This window comes from Xiphias gladius, chromosome 6 (assembly GCF_016859285.1).
Source record: "Xiphias gladius isolate SHS-SW01 ecotype Sanya breed wild chromosome 6, ASM1685928v1, whole genome shotgun sequence".
Lineage (NCBI taxonomy): Eukaryota > Metazoa > Chordata > Actinopteri > Istiophoriformes > Xiphiidae > Xiphias > Xiphias gladius.
In genome coordinates this window covers 23,376,299-23,395,927 of record NC_053405.1, presented here as the reverse complement: position 1 = coordinate 23,395,927, position 19,629 = coordinate 23,376,299, and the positions used below count along the sequence as shown (strand labels likewise).

Genomic DNA, 19,629 nt, shown 5'->3' with positions numbered 1-19,629 from the left:
CTACTCTCATGTCTGTACAAAACATAGGAAATCAGCAACCACTTAGCTTAGCTTAGCACAAACACTGAAAATAAGTTATATCTTCATTTAATCGTTTACTCCATCGTTTGTTGGCGCAGTAACTTCCAAAACAAGACTCCAGGAAGTCAATGCACTCAGCTAAGAAACGGTCAAGCACATACCTCTGTGTAATTAGTGAGATTTGGAGATGCTGGTAGGAAAAGCCAGGCTAGCAACCCCCCCCCCATTTCCAGTTTTTATGCTAAGCCAATTGATTGATTGTTGGTTATAGCTTCATATCTACTGCACAGCCATGGAAGTGGCATCAATCTCTTCATCTATCTCTCAGGTAGAAACCCAATAAGCTATTTTCCAAAGGAAGACTCTCAAAAGATATATATGAACGTGAGGCAAGGGTCACATGACCAAAGGGGGTAGCTGAGCTAGCACTACTGCTTGCAACCTAATCTGTGAGCATGTTTACTGCTGAATGTGTGAGCTGTTACAATGTTATCTCACAGACCACACAGGCTGTAGGCTTGGCAATCTTGTTTTATAGGTTTTTATTTGAAAAAAAAAAACAAAAAAAAAAACTACAACAATTACATTGGCATTAAGCTGCTGGAAGTCTTTAGCTAGTTAAGTGATAGCCCACAGATTTTGAAGAGAAATTCTGTGAACAGAACTGCAGGACAAGTTCACCTTGCAGGCTGTAGTGGTCGTCAGGAATTTCCAATTTTCCAAATTGTTGTGTTCCTCCTTTAAGACCAGTTACTAAGAGTTGTTTAGCTGTTAAAAGTCACTTTTTGACCAATCCCCTTAGTGGAAGACAATGCACAAGCGAAAGCTAAGAAAGGAAAATGAGGAGAATATTGCATTATGATGCAAAGAGTATTTACATCATTTGATGTTACCTATTACCCACTAGTCTACATTCGTATTAGTTGTCTTACTTGTTTCTGTTGTAAAAATACTGTAAGTGTTTAAATTACATGCACAGTGTGAGTGAGCTCATCGTTCCATTCGCTAATTTTATAGCTTTGAAAGTGGCTGAGGTAACGCTTAATTTTGTTTGATTCTTTTGTTGGATTTTTCATGGGTACTGAACGGTTTTCTCTCCCTTTATCTCACACACACACACACACACACACACACACACACACACACACACACACACACACACACACACACACACACACACACACACACACACACACACACACACACACACACACACAAAGTCAACATTTGGGGCAATGTTTAGGTGCAGTGACCTGTTTTAGTGAGTCTGTCTGAGCAGGTCTGAATATTCCCTCACAATTTTTGCACTAGTCCGACATGCTGTGGATCACAGGACCGTTTACAGAACACTGGCCACTCTCACAACAAGGGTGAGCTCATAGACCTATAATACAAGGGTGTGGAGCTAATCTGTTTGATGAACAGCATGAAAATTTAATAAAAAATAGGGCTGAAAAGGGGGGATGGAGTCAACGGGGTCACAAGGGGGAGGGAGAAACTTCAAAAATAAAGTGGGGAAGAAAAGAAGTTGATAAAGATACAGAGATATTACAAAAGGAATTAAGGTTGAGATTATAGTGTAAAAGGGAATGATTGTTGACAGAGGACTGTATGTTTGTCAGGTGGAGCTCAAAATGCCCCTGTGAATATATTTCATTTTAACGAGGGATTCCTCTGGAAAGAGCTTTGTGTTCCTTTCACCAAGACAAACAGGCTCTGAGAATAAGGGGCTTTGGACCTTGTGGTGGGCCCATTGGGGGGATCCAGTGTCTCACCCAGAAGAACTCTTGAGTGAGCCAAAGGCGCAATACAATGAGACCCAAGAATCTTCTGACTGTCCCTTATGAAGTAGTGGCTGAGGAGAAATCTTTTTGGGAAAATGACTATCCCTCATTGAGTGTGTTCATACTGCAAGGTAACCTTTAGTGACTCTGTTGTTATAAAATGAACCTTAACATCACAGTAAAAGTGGCATGAACAAACACTGTTGAAGTCCTCCTTACATGCAAGGTATCACAGGAACACACTCTCCTGTTAGTCTGTTCACTCAAACGAGGCCTACAGCCTGTTTCAACCACCAGCCAAACACTCGCCCCCTGGGGACCGTTCAAACACAATATCACCACACATTTTTCTTCTTAAACGTTGTGAAATCAAATACCTCTCCAAGCTGCACTCATTTGAACTGGCAAACAATGTTTGGGATATTTCCCTTGCTCATGTTGCTGGTGGATGGTAATGAGGAGAAAAAGACAAAGAACATTAAGGGTTTCTCATTGAAATGCAAACCGATGAACACTTTTTCTTTCAACTCTCACTTTAGAACTATTAATCTCCTACATTTCTGTCTGCACACGTCCAGAAGGAGAACATTTATATGATCCTCAAGGTTCTCAGAGAAGTATGCCCTCTGCCAAGAAATTACATTTTCATTTTAACCAAAGCTGGCTTGAGACGTAGCTGCTGCCATGTAAGTTTGGCATCAGAAGCTCCTAGTAAGGGTCAATGGAGAGAGGAGGAGCTGAAAGAGGAGACCTGGGCCTCCTCATCATTTGTCAAGAGGTACTTCGCTCAAACTATAACTAGTGTTACGACCCTGGGCCTCTGAGCACACCAACAGTATATGCCCCCAGCTGTAGGAATTATTTAGAAGTGGTTTGTTAGAATATCACTTAATGTATTACCATTACAATGAGAGAAAAAGGATTTAGTTGAATATATCATTTGAAGCGATCACTTTTTTTCCCCAAATTTAGTTTTCTGGGCCAGTGGTGTCCAACCTATTTGCCTTGTGATCCTTTCAAATGAAGCAGTGTCTGCTTGTGATAAGTATTCACATGTCATGGTCAGAGTGTGGGCATTAAGTTGTGAGCATTTAAAGACAAGATTGAGTTTTCCTTGATTCTTTTGAGGGGTTTTTGGAGGGACGAAGAGGTCTAACACCATGGCTACAGAGAAGGTGTAGCATGAGCAGCACATTAGCAATGCGGTAGCAGCAGCAGCTGATGCTCCGTGTTTGTATTCTCAGGAGATGCTCAGGCACCGTATTGAGTAGTAGGTCACCCGTGTTTTGGAAGCACTCAGAATCCAATACGCAATCGTTGGACTTACGTGTAGAAAACGCAGGAAAATGGACTTCAGGGCTTATAGCGAGAGTAAAACACAAGCCTTCAGATGGCCCGTGTAGACAGCATGATTGATTAAAATAGGAGCGTATCTGTTCCGGCAGACATGCATGAGACAAACGACTGAAAAAAAATGCGGCTGAAATGCTTTCTGTGTTGACACGCCCTAAGTGTCCAAGATTTCACAAGAAAAAAACAAAACACAGAGAAAAGTCAGAAAAATAAACACTAATTTTGTGTTGCAGCAATATATATTTTTATCTCATGATCCCATAGATTTATCTAGGGATCCTTTAGGGGGGCAGTCCTGACCCCCCGATTGGAAAACCACTGACCCACAAAATTAGTTATTCATTGCTCACTTCATAGCAAAAAGTTTTAAGCTGACAAAGTTTCTTGTCAATAGAACAGTCAATTTTATTTTTATTAAGTGTTACTTCTTTATTTTGTTCTTTTCTATACCTGGAAGAGTGAATTTGAAATTGTGGGCAAATTTTTAAATTTATACACTCTAGAAAATATTTTGTGAATTAACATGCAACTCATGTATAATTCCTGCCATCATCAAAAAATCTTTTCATATCTCTCTTTCTGTCTTTTTAGTTAATAGCCCCTTTTTCTTTCATCGTTGTACAAATGCACAAAAGTATACCTTTCTTAAAACTTGTATGTAGTCTAAACTGTGTACTGTTCTGTTCGTGTATATGTCTTCACATGTGAGAGGGAGCATGCACTATAACTGGGTCCCTTCAGGAGATCCATAAAAGCTGCTGTCAGCTGCATGCCATGGCGCCAGAGCAGGAAATGGAGGTCTTTGGTACAGAGCTGAGACTGAACTGAGTGAAGCTGAGTGGGAAGACTGACTAAAGCTCTTTCCAGCACTGAAGCTAAACTCAACAATAGCCAACTCATGGCGCTGGCACACAGGCTCACTGGAACGGTGGTGGACTGTACAACTCGGGGAACAGCATGGAGCAGAATACAGCATGCTTCCCATGGCACTTTGGGTAACACAATCAGGGCATTACACTGCAAAAATTGCTGAGTTTTAACTACCCAACAATAAACTGAGTAGTTAGACTTTGTGCCAATTGGACGACCTATGACATTTAAATACTTCTTACAGGTTTACAGGTTAATGTATCAACACTGTGAAAGGAACCTTTCAAAAACATTTTACAATTAATACTTTCATAGTTTTATTCAGGTAAACTGTAGGGGATATTCAGGATGTGAGTACTTTTTTCACCGCTTTTTTCGTATCTTTCTAAAACCCCATCTAGCATTTTCCCCAGGAAACCCTATAAAAAATTCTCTCAATGACAGACCCTAAAAAATGCAGTTAAATTCCCGTGACGTTCAGGGTCTACTCTAAAAACTGTGCATTTTTAGAGGCAGTGCTTGCGGCCCGAACTACAGCATTACTGCTGTAATAACAGGAAACTAACATTATTATTACACACCATTACTGAATATGCTGATTCTGGTGCCATGCTCTAATGTGACTATTACACACAGTTAGAGAATCACAATGGCATTACTCTGTCAAAACAATGCTAATTTTAGAGCTTGCAATTACTCAAATAATGCCATTACTTTAAATTACTTGAGACAATATTTTCGAAAGATGAAAATACAGAAAATACGCCTTCTTTGTTCTTTGACTAAGCAGATTGGCTGATGCTAAATTTGCAACTGGATTATTGGTATAAGACTGAAGCATCACTGGCTTCTTGCTCAGGCCTTTGCAACAATCATAAGATCTCTCTTGCATTATGTTCTGGTTTGAATCTGTATGCCAGTGATTGACAGATTACTGTCTGGCAATCCCAACCATACTGGGGTCCACAAAGGCTCAATCTCGCCCAATCATAGAGCCGGGCCAAACTCCGCCCCTGCTCAACACAGCCTGAACAGGAAACCAGCTCCAGATGCAACCCCTGGAGGAAGGTGAGTGTTTCAGATGCAGCACAGCTAACCAGAAACAGGCCTCGCTTGCCTCGCTCCCTGCCTGCACAATGAACCTTTTTCTGGGCCCCAGGGCTGGGGGAGGGGCGCGTATTGGAGGTGGAGGTCTTTTTGGAAGCATGAACAAAGTTGGCTATAGGTCAGTTATTCTAGCTGACCAACGACACACTGTCCAGGAGTCACCTTACACGGATATCAGACAGTTCATCATTACCATGGCAACCAGAATAAACTTTGCATTCTTTTGAAAACGCACACATGTGCTTCATTTGTAAATATGTAATCACATCCAATTTGCATTCACAAATAACAACACACAAAGCTGGAAGGGAAACAAGCAAACTTCTAGAAACAAAATATATAAATCTTGTAGTTATAAGACAGCAACTAAACTTCAACTCTAAATTATGTACAGCAAGCTTACTATTGATTTGTAGCAGAACAGCTGGAAAACAAACACGTATGTCTTCACCTTCAGAGAGTCTGGCATGATTTTGAACATGTAAACAACACCAAAACTCAGAGCAAACTCACAAATGCTTCGACAGACCTTTAGTAAATGACTTATCTGAGCCTGCCAGAGCACTTGCACATGTACAGTATCTCAGCAGGGACACATGCTCATTGTAACCGGTGGTGGTGACAATGAAGAATCTTAGAGCGGGTTCACCGGAAAATTTCTGTTTATTAAAAGACGGAAATTTGCCTTAAGTTGAGCGGGAACGGAAAAATAGAGTTTATCTCTGGCACTCTTTTTACTGCCATTATTCTGTCTTGTGTGAAAGGTGTGGACAACGCATCAGGTCTTTAACAAGGAGAGAGGAAATGTAACTCTAAGCACAAAGAAGAGCATATCTGCACACAAGATCATACAGTGGAAGATCACCAATTAATCAAATAACTCAACTTTGTGCCACATATATATTCACATTTCTTTTTGTGTCCCTCATTTTTCCTTCACCCTTTTTCAGACATAAACAATAGATGATTTTAAAGAAGCTGGATAGTTATGTGTGTGTATATATATCTTTCACAACCTGGGAACACACTGGAACACTTTTAAATTCCTATCTGATTATCACAGGACTTTGATTGTCCTTTAACGGCTGACAAAAACAACAGAATCACATTTGGATTTCTTTAAAATTCCATTTATAAAATCACCCTCGATAATCATACAACACAACTGCTGACGGATCTACGGCTGAATTACAAGATGAGATATGTTTATTCGTACACAGTAGAAAATAACTCACTACAGCCCTCACACAACAGCAAAAGGTCTGCAACTGTCATTGCAGCCCTGCCCTATTTTACATCATATGGTGTGTTTGCATCTGTAATGTCTGTCGCTGGTCTTTCCTTTCGAACAATCATCATCCAGTTGACCCGAAGACTAAGCAAAACACTGCTTCAATGCACAGGGAAAACACACCGGGATTTTCTTTTCAACAAATCTATTAATATAAAGTAAACTATGGAATTTACTGAATGTACTAAATCAGCCTTGTGCATGTCTCAACATACACATAAAAAGTTAAGGAGCCAAGTTAGAAAAATAAAAACACAAAGAAAAAAAGAAATTGCAAAAGACAAGACTTCTTGATTAATTGATTGATTGATTGATTGATTGATTGATTGATTGAACAGATAATTGTAAAGCTAGAGATGGAGTGGTAGACAGCGTCTGGCTCCATCAGCGTGAAGGCTGCTATGTTGGGGGGACACCAAGACATTAATCTTTCATTTTAAATGAGGCCTGAATTACCACACAGAGTGTGAGGTGGGTCTGTTTTATTTCTGCCCAGCCGAGCGGCCTGGTCACAGCTCTGCACGCTGGACTGCTGGGACAGAAATCAATAGCATCCTGCACACGGAGACGCACAGCTGAAGATCAGCTTCGCTGGAGGAGGGATGGACGGGCAGCTTCCTCTCAATACATGCAAAAGCTTTCAATACCTTTTACATCACTTCTCCTCCTTTTCACCCTTTATCCCTTTTAGGCCACTGTCTCCACAAGCATCTTTCTGTCTTCTATCTGTGTTTTTTTCCTCCGCTCTGTTTGTCAAAGGTTGGCTTGGCGCAGAGCTTGAGGGCTATAATTTAGAAGAGACGTGGAACCCAATCACAGACGCAAACACACAGTCCCCACGCTCCGCCCGTCACCGCCAGTCAGCCACATGCTGGTCACTGTGGCTGGACTCCGTCTGCCCGGCACACGACATCCTGCGTCCTTATCACACTAAGGCTAAAAGCTGCAGTTCCCTTGGTACTCTACTAGTTGGAAAAATGAGCAAGATAGAAACCTTAGGAGCTTTTAATGGGAAAATTTGCATTAAGGTGGTACATTCCAAGTGTTTGGTAACATAAGGGAATTAATGATCGTTTATTTTTGCCTCATAGGCTGCAACAGATTATGGTGTAATTGACCAAATGAGAGTTGATCTGCAGCCACAAACCCCAAGGCCATGTAAAACCTCCTGCACTTTTCTCACACTGAGAGAATCTGAATCATACGCATTCATGAGTAGGCTAACTCACGCTAAAACACACACATTCCTCTAATACTGCCAAGGACAGTGCATTACATCCACTACTAATTGACCCAGGAGGCTCCAGCAGGGAAAAACATCCTGAGGTAAACAGACGGTTTGTAGACGAAGCAGAAAGCAACAACCACAAGTTATCCGATGGGACTCAAAGCAAAACAACTGTCTTCGACATTTTGCAGTTGCTCAGTTTCATTTTTCACTGTAGCCAATCAGTAACATGGTATGGACACAATGCAAGAGATCTCTTTTCTTTTCTTGTTCCTATTAATTTTATTTTTTTTTTGAAGAAACTAGTAGTGTGAAAGATTAAAGCAGCCCATCTGATTCCTGTTTTTTTTCCCTCACACATGGAGGGGAGGGCACAAAGATGGGGTGGGGGGGTACATTAGTTTAACAAGCACAAAGGAGGCTATTTCAAAATAAGAGTTCAGCTTGACTTAGTAGAAGTAGCCTGAATGCAAATTAGTAAATGTATAGTGGCAATTCCGCGTGATCCTGATCTGTTTTTGAGTTTGATTTATGTGAAGGGAAACAATTTTTTAAGTTTATATGAACATGTTTGCTTACAAGGGAGATGAAGTTTTGCAATTACAGATCCAAAGCCTGTAGAGACTATAAAACATTAGGGGGCACTGTTGCACCACACCAAGCCAAGGGAAGCTTGATCTCAGCCTGCGTCTGCCTTTCTCTTACCCTCCAAAACTCCATCCCTACATCCTGGACAGAGCTTCAACAGACAGGAAATGGGCGGAAGTTGAAGTGCTGGATATTTTTAAACAATTAGCTGTATGTTAGTTGGGTCACGGCTATGCAGTTGTGAGATCTGCATCGTTGACGTCATCTCTGTCTGTGTCAACATTTCTAACCTGGAAGGGTATCATCATAGGCTGCTGTAGTGGATGCAGAGTTCTTTCATAGGTGAGTTTGTGTAGTGACGTTTGAATAAAACATGGAATTCATCATGAATAAACTGAGAGCTGTGTCACTGACTGGTCGACTCAGATGTGAGTCATTTTTCTGAGGTACAGCTGGTACGCTCGCTGTCTCTCAAAGGAGGAGGGTGATATGTGCGTGTGTGTGTGTGTGTGTGTGTGCATGTGTTGAGGAAAGGCTCTTACACTCTTGTGATACATATGGAAGGAGGCTTTGTTAATGCCCACATTAACAAAGAGGGCACAGACTTAGTACTGTATTTATGTGTAAATGAAAAAGAGGTAATGTGGACATCTGTTTAAAGGCAAATGGGTTTCTAAGCCTTAGCAGGGTAGGAGTGCGTATTTGCTGAGTTTTTCTGTGTAAATACGGTTTACATCACAATCTGCACTGTCCCAACAACATGCATCTCTATCATAGACACTGACAAATACGCCTACACATGGCTGCTCTTCCCCAAACATTTAGAAAAACACTCATTACAGAGACGGGAAATGGAAAACAACTAATCTCCCTTAATTTCCCTGCACTCATACACACACCTGTGAGGATGTAGAGATTAATTATGCTCAAAGTAAGAAAGTACTGGAACATGTTAACTAACAAAAAAAACAACCTGAAAGACAAACAATAAGGGGAAAGAAAGGACAGACAACACAAAAAGAGGAAACATGGGAATAAAGTTTGGAATGATGGGAAGGGAATAAAGTAAGATCTGCACCAAGAGTTCTTATCGGTGCAGTGACTGTTGGTGTGACTGTCCTATTGAGCCAGGGGCTAGCATGAGACATAGCTATGTCAATAAAAATCCAAAAAAGTTTAAATATAGATCTGTAGCACTCACACACACACACACACACACACACACACACACACACACACACACACACACACACACACACACACACACACACAAACACACACACAAACACAACCACAAACACACACACACACACACACACACACACACAATGAAATAAAGGCATTATTGGGTAAAGACCACGTAATTATAAGTTACAGGCATATTCTCCTATCCATTTCTTACTGGAAACCCATGGTTCACACATAAAGGAGAAAGAAAATAGTTAGGAAATAGAAGCCACAGTAAGGGGTAGTGGTGGCAGGGGGAGGAAACTTTCAAAATAAAAGCTTAGAGGAGATAAAAAAGATTATTTGCGACACTATTTCCTCCATAATTTCAAAAGTCGTATTATCACAGATAAGACCTGGACCTTTTCAAAAGTTTTACCCACAAATGCAGCAATGCTGTACAGTTAACGATATTATTTTAACAGAGTGACTGGTTCCTCTATGCTTAATGTATCAGAGCAGTGGACTGTGAAGAAAACACTCTTTTTGTGAGTAATCTAAGACCTGAGACAGGGTGGCATTCTGCACACACAGCAGTCCTCTGTCACACATAGAGTACATACAAGCGTGCCACCGTTAGCACAGGTTGTGCTCGTCCTACCAAAACACTCCAACCCCCCCCCCACACACACACACACACACACACACATACTTGAACAGGCAACAGAAGGAATATGTGTTACATTTGTGTTTACTGAAGTGTCATGGCGAGGGCTGCACACAACATGCAGGCTAGAATGAAAGAGAACACAGACATGCAGTGATCCTTCTGCAGACTACATGTCTGCACACTAACACCCATCGCCCTGCATGGATTCCATCTGTTATAACACTTTGAATATCATAGGGTTTTAACAGGATCTCTTTTTGGCAATTTATTTGAGCATTGACCCACATTTCATGAAAGGGGCAAAGACCAATAGATGCAGAAACAGAGTTAGGGGTCTGGATGGAGACAGACAGGGTGAATGTTTTGTGTGTGTGTGTGTGTGTGTGTGTGTGTGTGTGTGTGTGTGTGTGTGTGTGTGTGTGTGTATGTGAAAAGAAAACACAGACCTGGTCTGCTAACACTGGTCTGACACACAGGCTGAAATAGAACAATACAAACAACATCACCCAGGGTTTCTACTGAACAAACATTCCAAGAGCCTTAAGCCCATAGCTCAGCTAAAAACACTACCAGGAGGGGCAATGAGACAAGCTCCAACCATTAATACAGCCTAACACCTTTTTATTTCAAACTTTGCATTGGACACAATACATCATTCTTTCTATTATTGTCTCCATTCTATTATTGTCTCCCAATTCCCCAGTGCATCCCTTGCTCTTCCTCTCATTGCTCCTGCCAAATCACACAGGCTCTTAATCTCTTCTGACGTGACAAAAAATTCCTCCAAAACGATCATAACTTGGATAAATCACAACTTATACCTTTAACAAAAATCAAAACTGCTAGAACTCCCAAGTGCGATAACAAATCAAATAATGGCTCCACTGAGGTTTTGTGAAGAGATAGTGTTGGAGGGAGAGTGATGCATCAAACTCCATTTTTCTACCTTATTCCATCCCACTTTAATCCTAAATTTATCTCCCTGGGGGCTAATGGATCAACCGCACTTCCCAGAATTCGTGGGTCACAAACTATGTACCCCTCACACATTAAGCATCCTTCTCAGCAACTGAAGGCAAAAGCTTGATGATGTTACTCACAGTTTCTGACTATTTGCATGGATAATTTCTCTATGAGGACACCTAATGTGAGGAGCTACATTAGCTGGGTGTTATATTTTCAGTCAGCAGGGCGTTTCTAAATGCTGGCAGCTGTTTCCAATGTGTTTATCTCCCTGTCACCTTTGGAGTCCATAACCAAGGTGGGTCTTGTATTATAAAGAGAGCATCATTGATAATATCTGGCCTTTATTCTAAATTAAGGGTGACAATGTGCCACAAAGGGTACAACAATGTTTGACTGGCCTCTCTGATAAGCAATGGTTGATGTCTGGCAGTAAATCCTCAGACGAACCCCCACCCGTCTCTTCGTACACCGTGAAAATGTTTCTCTCTCTTATCCTCTCCCATCATGTCTATCCTTCCTGAACAGATGGTAAACACATCGCTAATGCTTCGTCTGTCTGTTTGTCTTTCTTGTGATCCACTGCAGAGCCTCACTGCTACACAAGGACTAAACACATCACACTGGCAGAGGGGTCAAGCTTTTTCAAACACCACTAAGACTATGAGAATGACATTGTCACTGTGCACTTGATGGTCTAAGTGAAAGAGTGTATACCACTTTGCTAATATAATTCATTTATTTCCAGTGTTTAAGATGTAATTTGTATACACTAGTCTGTTGTGGTCTAACGCTGACAACAGTGGTCGAAGTGCATTTACTCAGGTACTTCATGTAAGTACAGTTTTGACATACTTGTACTTTACTTTCACCTCAAAACACTTTACACTTCTACTCCACTACATTTATCTGAAAGTTATAGTTACTAGTAACTTCACAAATTAGTCACATTTGCATTGAAGATGTCACTTTGAGCTCTGGGTAATTATGGTGGGCATATCTCAATAGATTCCTAAGTTTAACAAACCATACAATTATTGGATTGATCAAAAAAAAAAAATCAGATTAATCCATAATAAAAATATCATTGATATCATTGTTGCAGCCGTATACTTAAATTTTTTTTAAATCAATTTATCTTTTATCATTTTCACTGCTTGTGTGTATTAGTCTCAAAGTGCAGTTATACTGCATTTGTACTTCCTTATCATCAGCTTGTCAGTAATCGGTAAAGCACTTTGAACTGCAATAACATTAACAACTGCATTGTATGAAAGGTGCTATAAAAATAAAGTTTTTCTGATTGAGTGAATGATATAGATTAAAATAGTTAAAAACCCCACTAATCACCTCCATCCATCTCAACCAACAGGAAGTGCTAAACGCTGCTTAAATACTAATGCATGAGTAATAAAAATCTAATATTCACAGGGGCACATTTCTCTGCAGTGACCACTTTTCTTTTGACTATTTCAAGTACATTTTCCTGATGGTACTCACTTGCTTTTCTTAAGAAAAACGAACTCAGGATTTTTATCTGCAATGGATTTTTTTTTTTTAAATGCGGTATTGGTACTTTTACTTAAGTAAAGTATCTGAATTCTTCTTCCAGGAAGGTTATTTAAAAGGGAAGATGGATTTGAAAAACAATAGGACATGTGTTTTAAACAACATTCGTGGAAGTTTAAAAAAAAAAAACTAAAAAAAAAACCAACATAGTAGTTTAATGGTTGTTTGATGTTTTCGATTCAAAGACGCTAGTGGTTTTCAATGTCAAATTATTTAAACATATAAGGATTTATTGACTCGCTGAAAAATTAGTTCATTTAAATAATGTATCTACAGTATAGATAATATGGCATGATAAGCAAAACTTCTATACTAAACTAGGTGTTTGTAGTAGTTTTTCCACCCCCACTGACATTATTGGGAGTGGACAAAATATTGAAAACAACTTTCATTATAATTTAATGCATTGCAACATCCCCACGCAATACAGCCTCCAAAATGACCACAGAGTTGAGTCAGCACCTCTTTGACACAGTATCAACACAAACTGAGTATGATGAGCTTCACAAATGAAAGATTTATTGCAGGACTTCGTCATTGGATAAAATTAGATTTAGTTGGGTGTACCTAACTGGCAACTGAGTGTAGTTTGTAGAATTTGTGTTTATTATAATCAGTCTTGTACAACATTGTTTTATTTTGAAACATATAAATACACATTTGAGCAAATGCTTCTAGCAAAAGTTCTTTTTGTTCAAAAAAATAAAAAAAGAAACAGAGTATGACCAGAGTCAGCCAACTGCAGACTAAAATGCAAACTTGCAAAAATAAAAATTTGATTCTGCAGTTTAACCTCTGTATTGTTATGTTTTATACAGGATGTGGAGCAGTGGTTAGTGCAGTGTGAATGAGGACATCTGAACTTTTGATCCTCACAGCCAGATGTGCAGTATGTATTTAATGTGTCATTTGAGTCAATGCTTCATTTTCTCTACAATCAGCTCCTAATAACCACAATAAGCAACTGAAAATTAGTTGAAAGCTTATGACAATTTCAGTACAAACATGACCACCCAAACTGAACACACATTAATCAAATCATAACCAGTATGATTTATTTATGGCTCTCAAACACACAATACACAGCACGTAAAAGGCCATAAACCTTTTCGCCGTTAATAGTGCCTGGAGATATCAGATGATGGGATGTTTAGACACACGGCGCTCAGAACACAGTCATCATAACTGCAAACATGAAAGAGACAGTACAGAGCATCTTAAATAACTTAGAACAAAAGCAAAAAAAACCAAAAAAAAACAAAAAAACAGCAGGGTGGAGAAGATGGAGAGTTAAGGAGCAGGAGATTTTGGAGGAGGGGGGTTAGGGGGCACATGGTGGATGTATGAGTGAGCCTCCTCCTCCTCCTCCTCCTCAAGCCCCCCTCCATACCTCCCCCCGCTCATAATTAGCGGTTCGGCGTCGGTGCTCGTTTTGGGTTAGTTTCATTCCTTTCCCCAATTTCCATGAAAACAGCAGCGGGACAAACAGGCCTGCATGTGTCTCCTCGTATATCAAGCTTAGAACAATAGATGAAGAAAAGTGGGGCATATGAGTTCACTCCAGATGAAAGCTAGGGCGGGAAAAAACAGAAATTAGTGAAGTTTCCCCTAACATGTCTGCAAATCAAGTTTTCCTATTGGGTAAAATGTAGCGTGGAGGGCTGGAACAGCTTAGTTTTGGTTTTAACTGGTATACACTGAACTGGTGTGACAAGCAGTGGAAACTTTTCAACAAAACTCTGAAGGCCAATCAAAATGCACTGCTGTCCCATAACCCACATGTTCTAGTTACTTCAGCACATTCTATGTATTTAATGTAAGTCATGTGTAGGTCATTGAAAATACATCTTCGTGTGTGCCGTATCTAGCAAACGTGGGCAATCGGTCACTATTTGTCATAACTGCAATAAACATATCCAGTATTTTGGCAACTGTTCTGAGGCATTTATAACAAATCCATTTACAAATATTTTGTCGATGCGGACATGTTCACATTGCCCGCTCTGGTTTCAGTCTCTTACAGGATGTTTCAGGATGTGGCTACAGTCCTTCTCACTGTTGTACCAGATACTCCCTTCTGCCCAAAATAGAGACTACACAGATATAAGGAGACACATTTCTACGAATCAACACATGCCCAATCATATTAATAATGAGAGATAAAAAGATTAGGGGAGGAGAAAGAGATATACTTACAGGAGGAAAAGTTACAAGAATAAAGACAGCAGAGAGGCTGGGGTCTGGATGTATTTTTTGCACAATGATGTCAATCACGTTATAAAGGGAGCGGAGTGGTCCCCTCCCTAAAAATCCTTCCAGTTTTATTTGTAGCTCATACAAGAAGATTCCAAGAACAACAAGAGGCAACCTTGCCAAACACAAAAAGAAGAGAAGCTGTATGCATTTTTCTCTATTCAAAATGCTCTTAACAATTGCAAATACCAGTTCAAGTTGAAAGCTGAGCTCAAAACCAGATACAGCTAAAATTGTCACGACCTATAAACATTGAAACATTAAAAGTTAAAGCAGACTGGGGTCTGTATGCTCTGGTTGCTCAAATAGAAAACTGAGCTGCTGCTGGACTAGATTGCTCTGCCATGAACTTCTCAAACATTTAATCAAATAAAGCCTTCCTCTAGAGTCAAAGGTCTCTCTAACACCACACAGGTCAAAGGATAGATTTGAGTTATTATTGCTAACAGGACATATCCATTTGACACACCAGTTTCAGAGGTGGCACACTCACCTTGTTGGTCATAAAGACAACACTGACCTTGTCACAGATGCACATATGCAACAAATGGGGCGCTTCACCTGATCATAAACTCGAGCACCTTGGATCCAGCCTGTTGAGCTATGTAGTTACACATGGAGTAATGCCCCAGGGAAGTATGGGTAATTAATGGCAGAACAAGGGTGGCAAGAGTCTGTCTCTGATTGACCTGGTTTGACCCTCACTGCTTAGTTACCATGGTGATTGGTCAGCCTCGTTCCCTCTGGGTGACTGGTTGAATCCCTGGGGCAACAAGGTGATCTGGACGGTGGGCATGAGTGAACAGAGGGGTAGAGAAGGAGGTGCAGAATGGGGTTTCAGATGGGTACAATTACATGTTGCAGCAAAGAGGAGTCCTTGTCCCACCTTTGCTTCACGACCTAAGGGGGTCACTCCTACCCCCCCCCTTACCTAATTCATCTCTGTCCACAGGATAAGTCTTTGCGCATCCTTGGCAGTAGGGGGCACTACCAATCTACATTGTCCCTAAATGTGTAGGCCAGAAGGAAACTGGCCAAGTAAATACTGAGTGTTCACTGTCCACTGGCTCACAAGGCTGAGCATTCATCATCAGTCAACCAAGAATAGAGAAACTGGACTGTCATGTGTCCATCTGGAGCTCTAAAAACATGCCAAATCTCTTAGGGATAGCGGTAGATTTTCTCAATTTGTTACTGCTCGCTGAAGTACTCTTCACCCTTAACTGATCAATCACAAAGAAATCTTCAATCTGCCTAAAAATCTCTAAGGGGTCAATCAGTATCTAAAGAGGACACTCAAAGGTCCTGGAATGTGTCTTTGTCTCCATTTCAGATCAGACATACAGACACAAAGACACATGTCCTGTGGGCTGTGACCTTCCCTGGCCTGTGCTCAGCAGGTAGTGACAAATGACCTGATAGTTAATCTGTCCTGAGGTGGAGCTTTTCTACAGAGAACAGAGAGCCTGTTTGTGACAACAGGAAGTTGAGACACTGTTACCAGAATAAGCACATTAAAGGATGCACATGCATGAACGCATGCATTCACATATGGCCGAACACACACTTAGTCGCAAACAAATCTGGCTATAGTTTCAGATGCAGTACATGATTTTAAAAAAAAAGGAGCAGTGACATGTTATACTGAAGGAAGGGGTGGTGTGCCAGTCAGAGGAATAAAAAGGTATGAAGTGGTACATTGGCCATCTCTGTGTAGGACACTAGGTCATTGTTTGGTCTCTTGTAAACCCCTGCCATCTTCCCTGATGGTCAGCTTTTTCTACGGCCTTCCTTGTTAACAATCCAAGGGTGAATGCTGGGCATTGTGGGATTTTCCCCAGTCTGTGGTGTCTTGTTGGAGCATGCTCAAATGAAGTCTGACGCCAGGAGGCCGAGTCAGCAGACCACACTGACCTGATTCACAAGGGGTGGAGAGTGTCATTGGGAGCTCCAAGAGCCCCCTCTGATCATGTTCCCTAGACCACCTCACCCAAACACTACAAGATGACAATGCAGCTCAGTACAACAGAGATCTGGAATACTAAAAGTGTGCTTAAGTGGAGAGAGCAGTGTGGATGATCTCCAAGAAAGATCAACCATTTCATTCTGCAAGTTAGGTCTGAGCAAGTGAGAGAAAAACGTTTGGCTAAGGCTGTGAAAAACATTCAGTTTAAATCCTGCAGAACCCTCAAAAACACACATTTGTGAGGGAAAAAAACACTCCAGGCCACATGAAAAATCCTCCCGATGTGAAGGGTTTTGACTCCACAGTTAAACAGCCGCAGTAAACAATAGAGACCAAAACAAAAAATATCCGCAGATTCACATGTGCAGCGAATGCAAATCTGACTTGATACAGAACAATGCCAAAACAAAAAGACCACTTTAAGTAAAAGAGAAAATGTTTAGTGTATTATTATATAACCCTTATGAGCCCATCCTACTCCCTTGGCTTTAACACTGAGAGAGCTGTAGCTCTATAATTCCGGAGCTATTGACACCAAAGCAATTCCTATAAAGTTTCAGTTCAGTGGTCTGAGATATAGATGTAGTAGAAAGATGCTTAGTAGAACATTTAAAATGCAGCACATGCAAATTACTACAGAGCCGAGAAGTAGAGTCAGTGATGTTTAATAACAGGCAACTTGATTGAGCCATGTTCCTTGATTTTCCAGGGCAAACAGATTGAGCACAATCATAGCCAGCATGATGGCGAGGCGATTAAGAATAAGTAATGCAGAAAAGTGGAGCGAGCCAAGCACCTATCTGTCTGAGAGAGGAGAGGTAATGATAACAGGAAGTGAGATGAGTTGGTGTTGCCCTCTGGCCTACCAACCCATCACCTCTGTTAAAAAGGGCCTTCTGTATAAACAGGCCTCTCTCTGCCTATTAAACAGATAGTACATTAGTCCTGAGCTGCGCAGAACAATGTAAACACAGCCGTCTCAGGGTACCAGCACTGAGAAGGGGGGAGGGGGGGAGGAAAAGAGCTGGAGATCGGGGCTATTCCTGGGTCTTCCTGGGAGTGAACTCCATCACTGCTCTTCTGTCCCACTGTAATCCTCTCAAACTAAACACAGGAAGGAAGAGATAGGTAAATAACTCACTCTTCTGATAAACCCAACTTTTTTCCAACTCTGCATTTTCCTCTAGTTCTAGTTTTTGTTATGCAGAGGCACGGATTTTAGCAGAGCACAAGAGTTCATGGTGTACAGTACATGTGTGTATATATTATAGTGAGGCACATGTTTGAATAACACAAACAGAGATACAGGGTAAACATGGCGTATTTAAAACAAAGTGCAATATGAAGTATAGTTTGGAGAAAAAGGATGAACAGGGCATGATGGGAGAGAGACATACAAGAGTTGATCCTGAACCTCTTGTGGTTCATTCTGTGAGCGGATATGTTGCTCTAGGGTTGAGGAGGCTACAGATAGTAAACACAGGGGCTGGATGAGGGAGAATGTGGTTCAGAGAGTGAATGGATGGGGAGACAGTCCAGGTCAGTCCAGATGTGAGGCTGTTAAACAGTGGGGAAGTGTAGGAGGTCAGTACTGCATATCTCAGGGCAGTGCCCCGGAGTCATTCACACCCTTTTGTTACAATCTTCAGCAAAACACAGCAAAATCCTCCCCTGTGGGGACAGCAGGGACACAGCAGAGATTGAGAATATGGGGGAATGTCTGGGATATGGGGACAGGCTCCATACCCTGGGGAAAGGCCAATTACAGGCTTAAAGCCCCCTGTCTGTCTGTGGCATGCAGCTCAGATAAGATGAAAGTTACTTGCGACCAATATCAACATTTTCTCCCTCTGTTGCCACAAGAAATGATACAATCCAGATGTTATATATGCGAATATATAAATGCATGTTAAGTATTTGGAGGATTGGTGTGCCTTCACATGGTTTTACATAACAAGAGATGACATGGGTTTCATTGTCAGGCTCCTGACATACTGCAGGCCAGAATGTTTGAACCTCTAGAAGTAAGTTTATGTCCAGCAGGGGTCAAGGGATAGAGGTGAAGGGCCATGAGTCTTTAGGCCAGCACACAGTGACACTGTCCTTGGTGGTGGTGGGGTGGGAGCACAAAGACAGAGTAAAAGATCAGTCTGAAAAACACTTACTATATATTCAAAAAGCAGCATAAACTGTGGTTCTTGCAGAATTATTTTTATTGATGATGAGGTCCTCTGAGTCCAAATTTTTTGACTCAATCCGAAACGAACAAATGGAAAACCTACTCAAATCCAAGAGGGATAAATTATTTTTCCAAAAAAAGATTTTGATCCTAAAGGGACCCAAAGACAGTCAGACCCCATTGGAACAGATGCAATGGATAATAAGACCTGAAACAAAATGTGATCGACCTGTAAAGACACAAATACAGAGAGAACACCAACACTGGCAGCAGCCTGCTGGTCAACCATTAAGGAAAAGCCTTGGTTGAAAAGCCTAGTATTACATGTAATTTTTCTTGAGCTTCACAGTTCACACTCACACAAAATACAGTTTCCTCCTATGATGTCTATGATGCAGCACATGATTAGAGCTGGACATGAGTCTACTTGGACGCACTCAGGGATACACATATTGACATTTAGATCCGAGACCCATGAAATACATTAGGACTGACCACACCTGGATAAGAAAAGTGAGGACTGGGCCAGCTCTGACTCGTGGTCGCGTCTCGGTTACTAATAACCCGACTAAGAATTGAGTAGACCCATGAAACCCTCCAATTGGTTGCCGTAGTAAAGT

At 41.0% G+C, this 19,629-nt stretch overlaps 1 protein-coding gene across 1 annotated transcript in view; it reads right to left on the bottom strand.

The window, feature by feature from the left end:
• Positions 1-19,629, bottom strand: part of scfd2 (sec1 family domain containing 2) — a 91,714-nt gene that overhangs the window by 52,266 nt on the left and 19,819 nt on the right. The window lies entirely within an intron of this gene.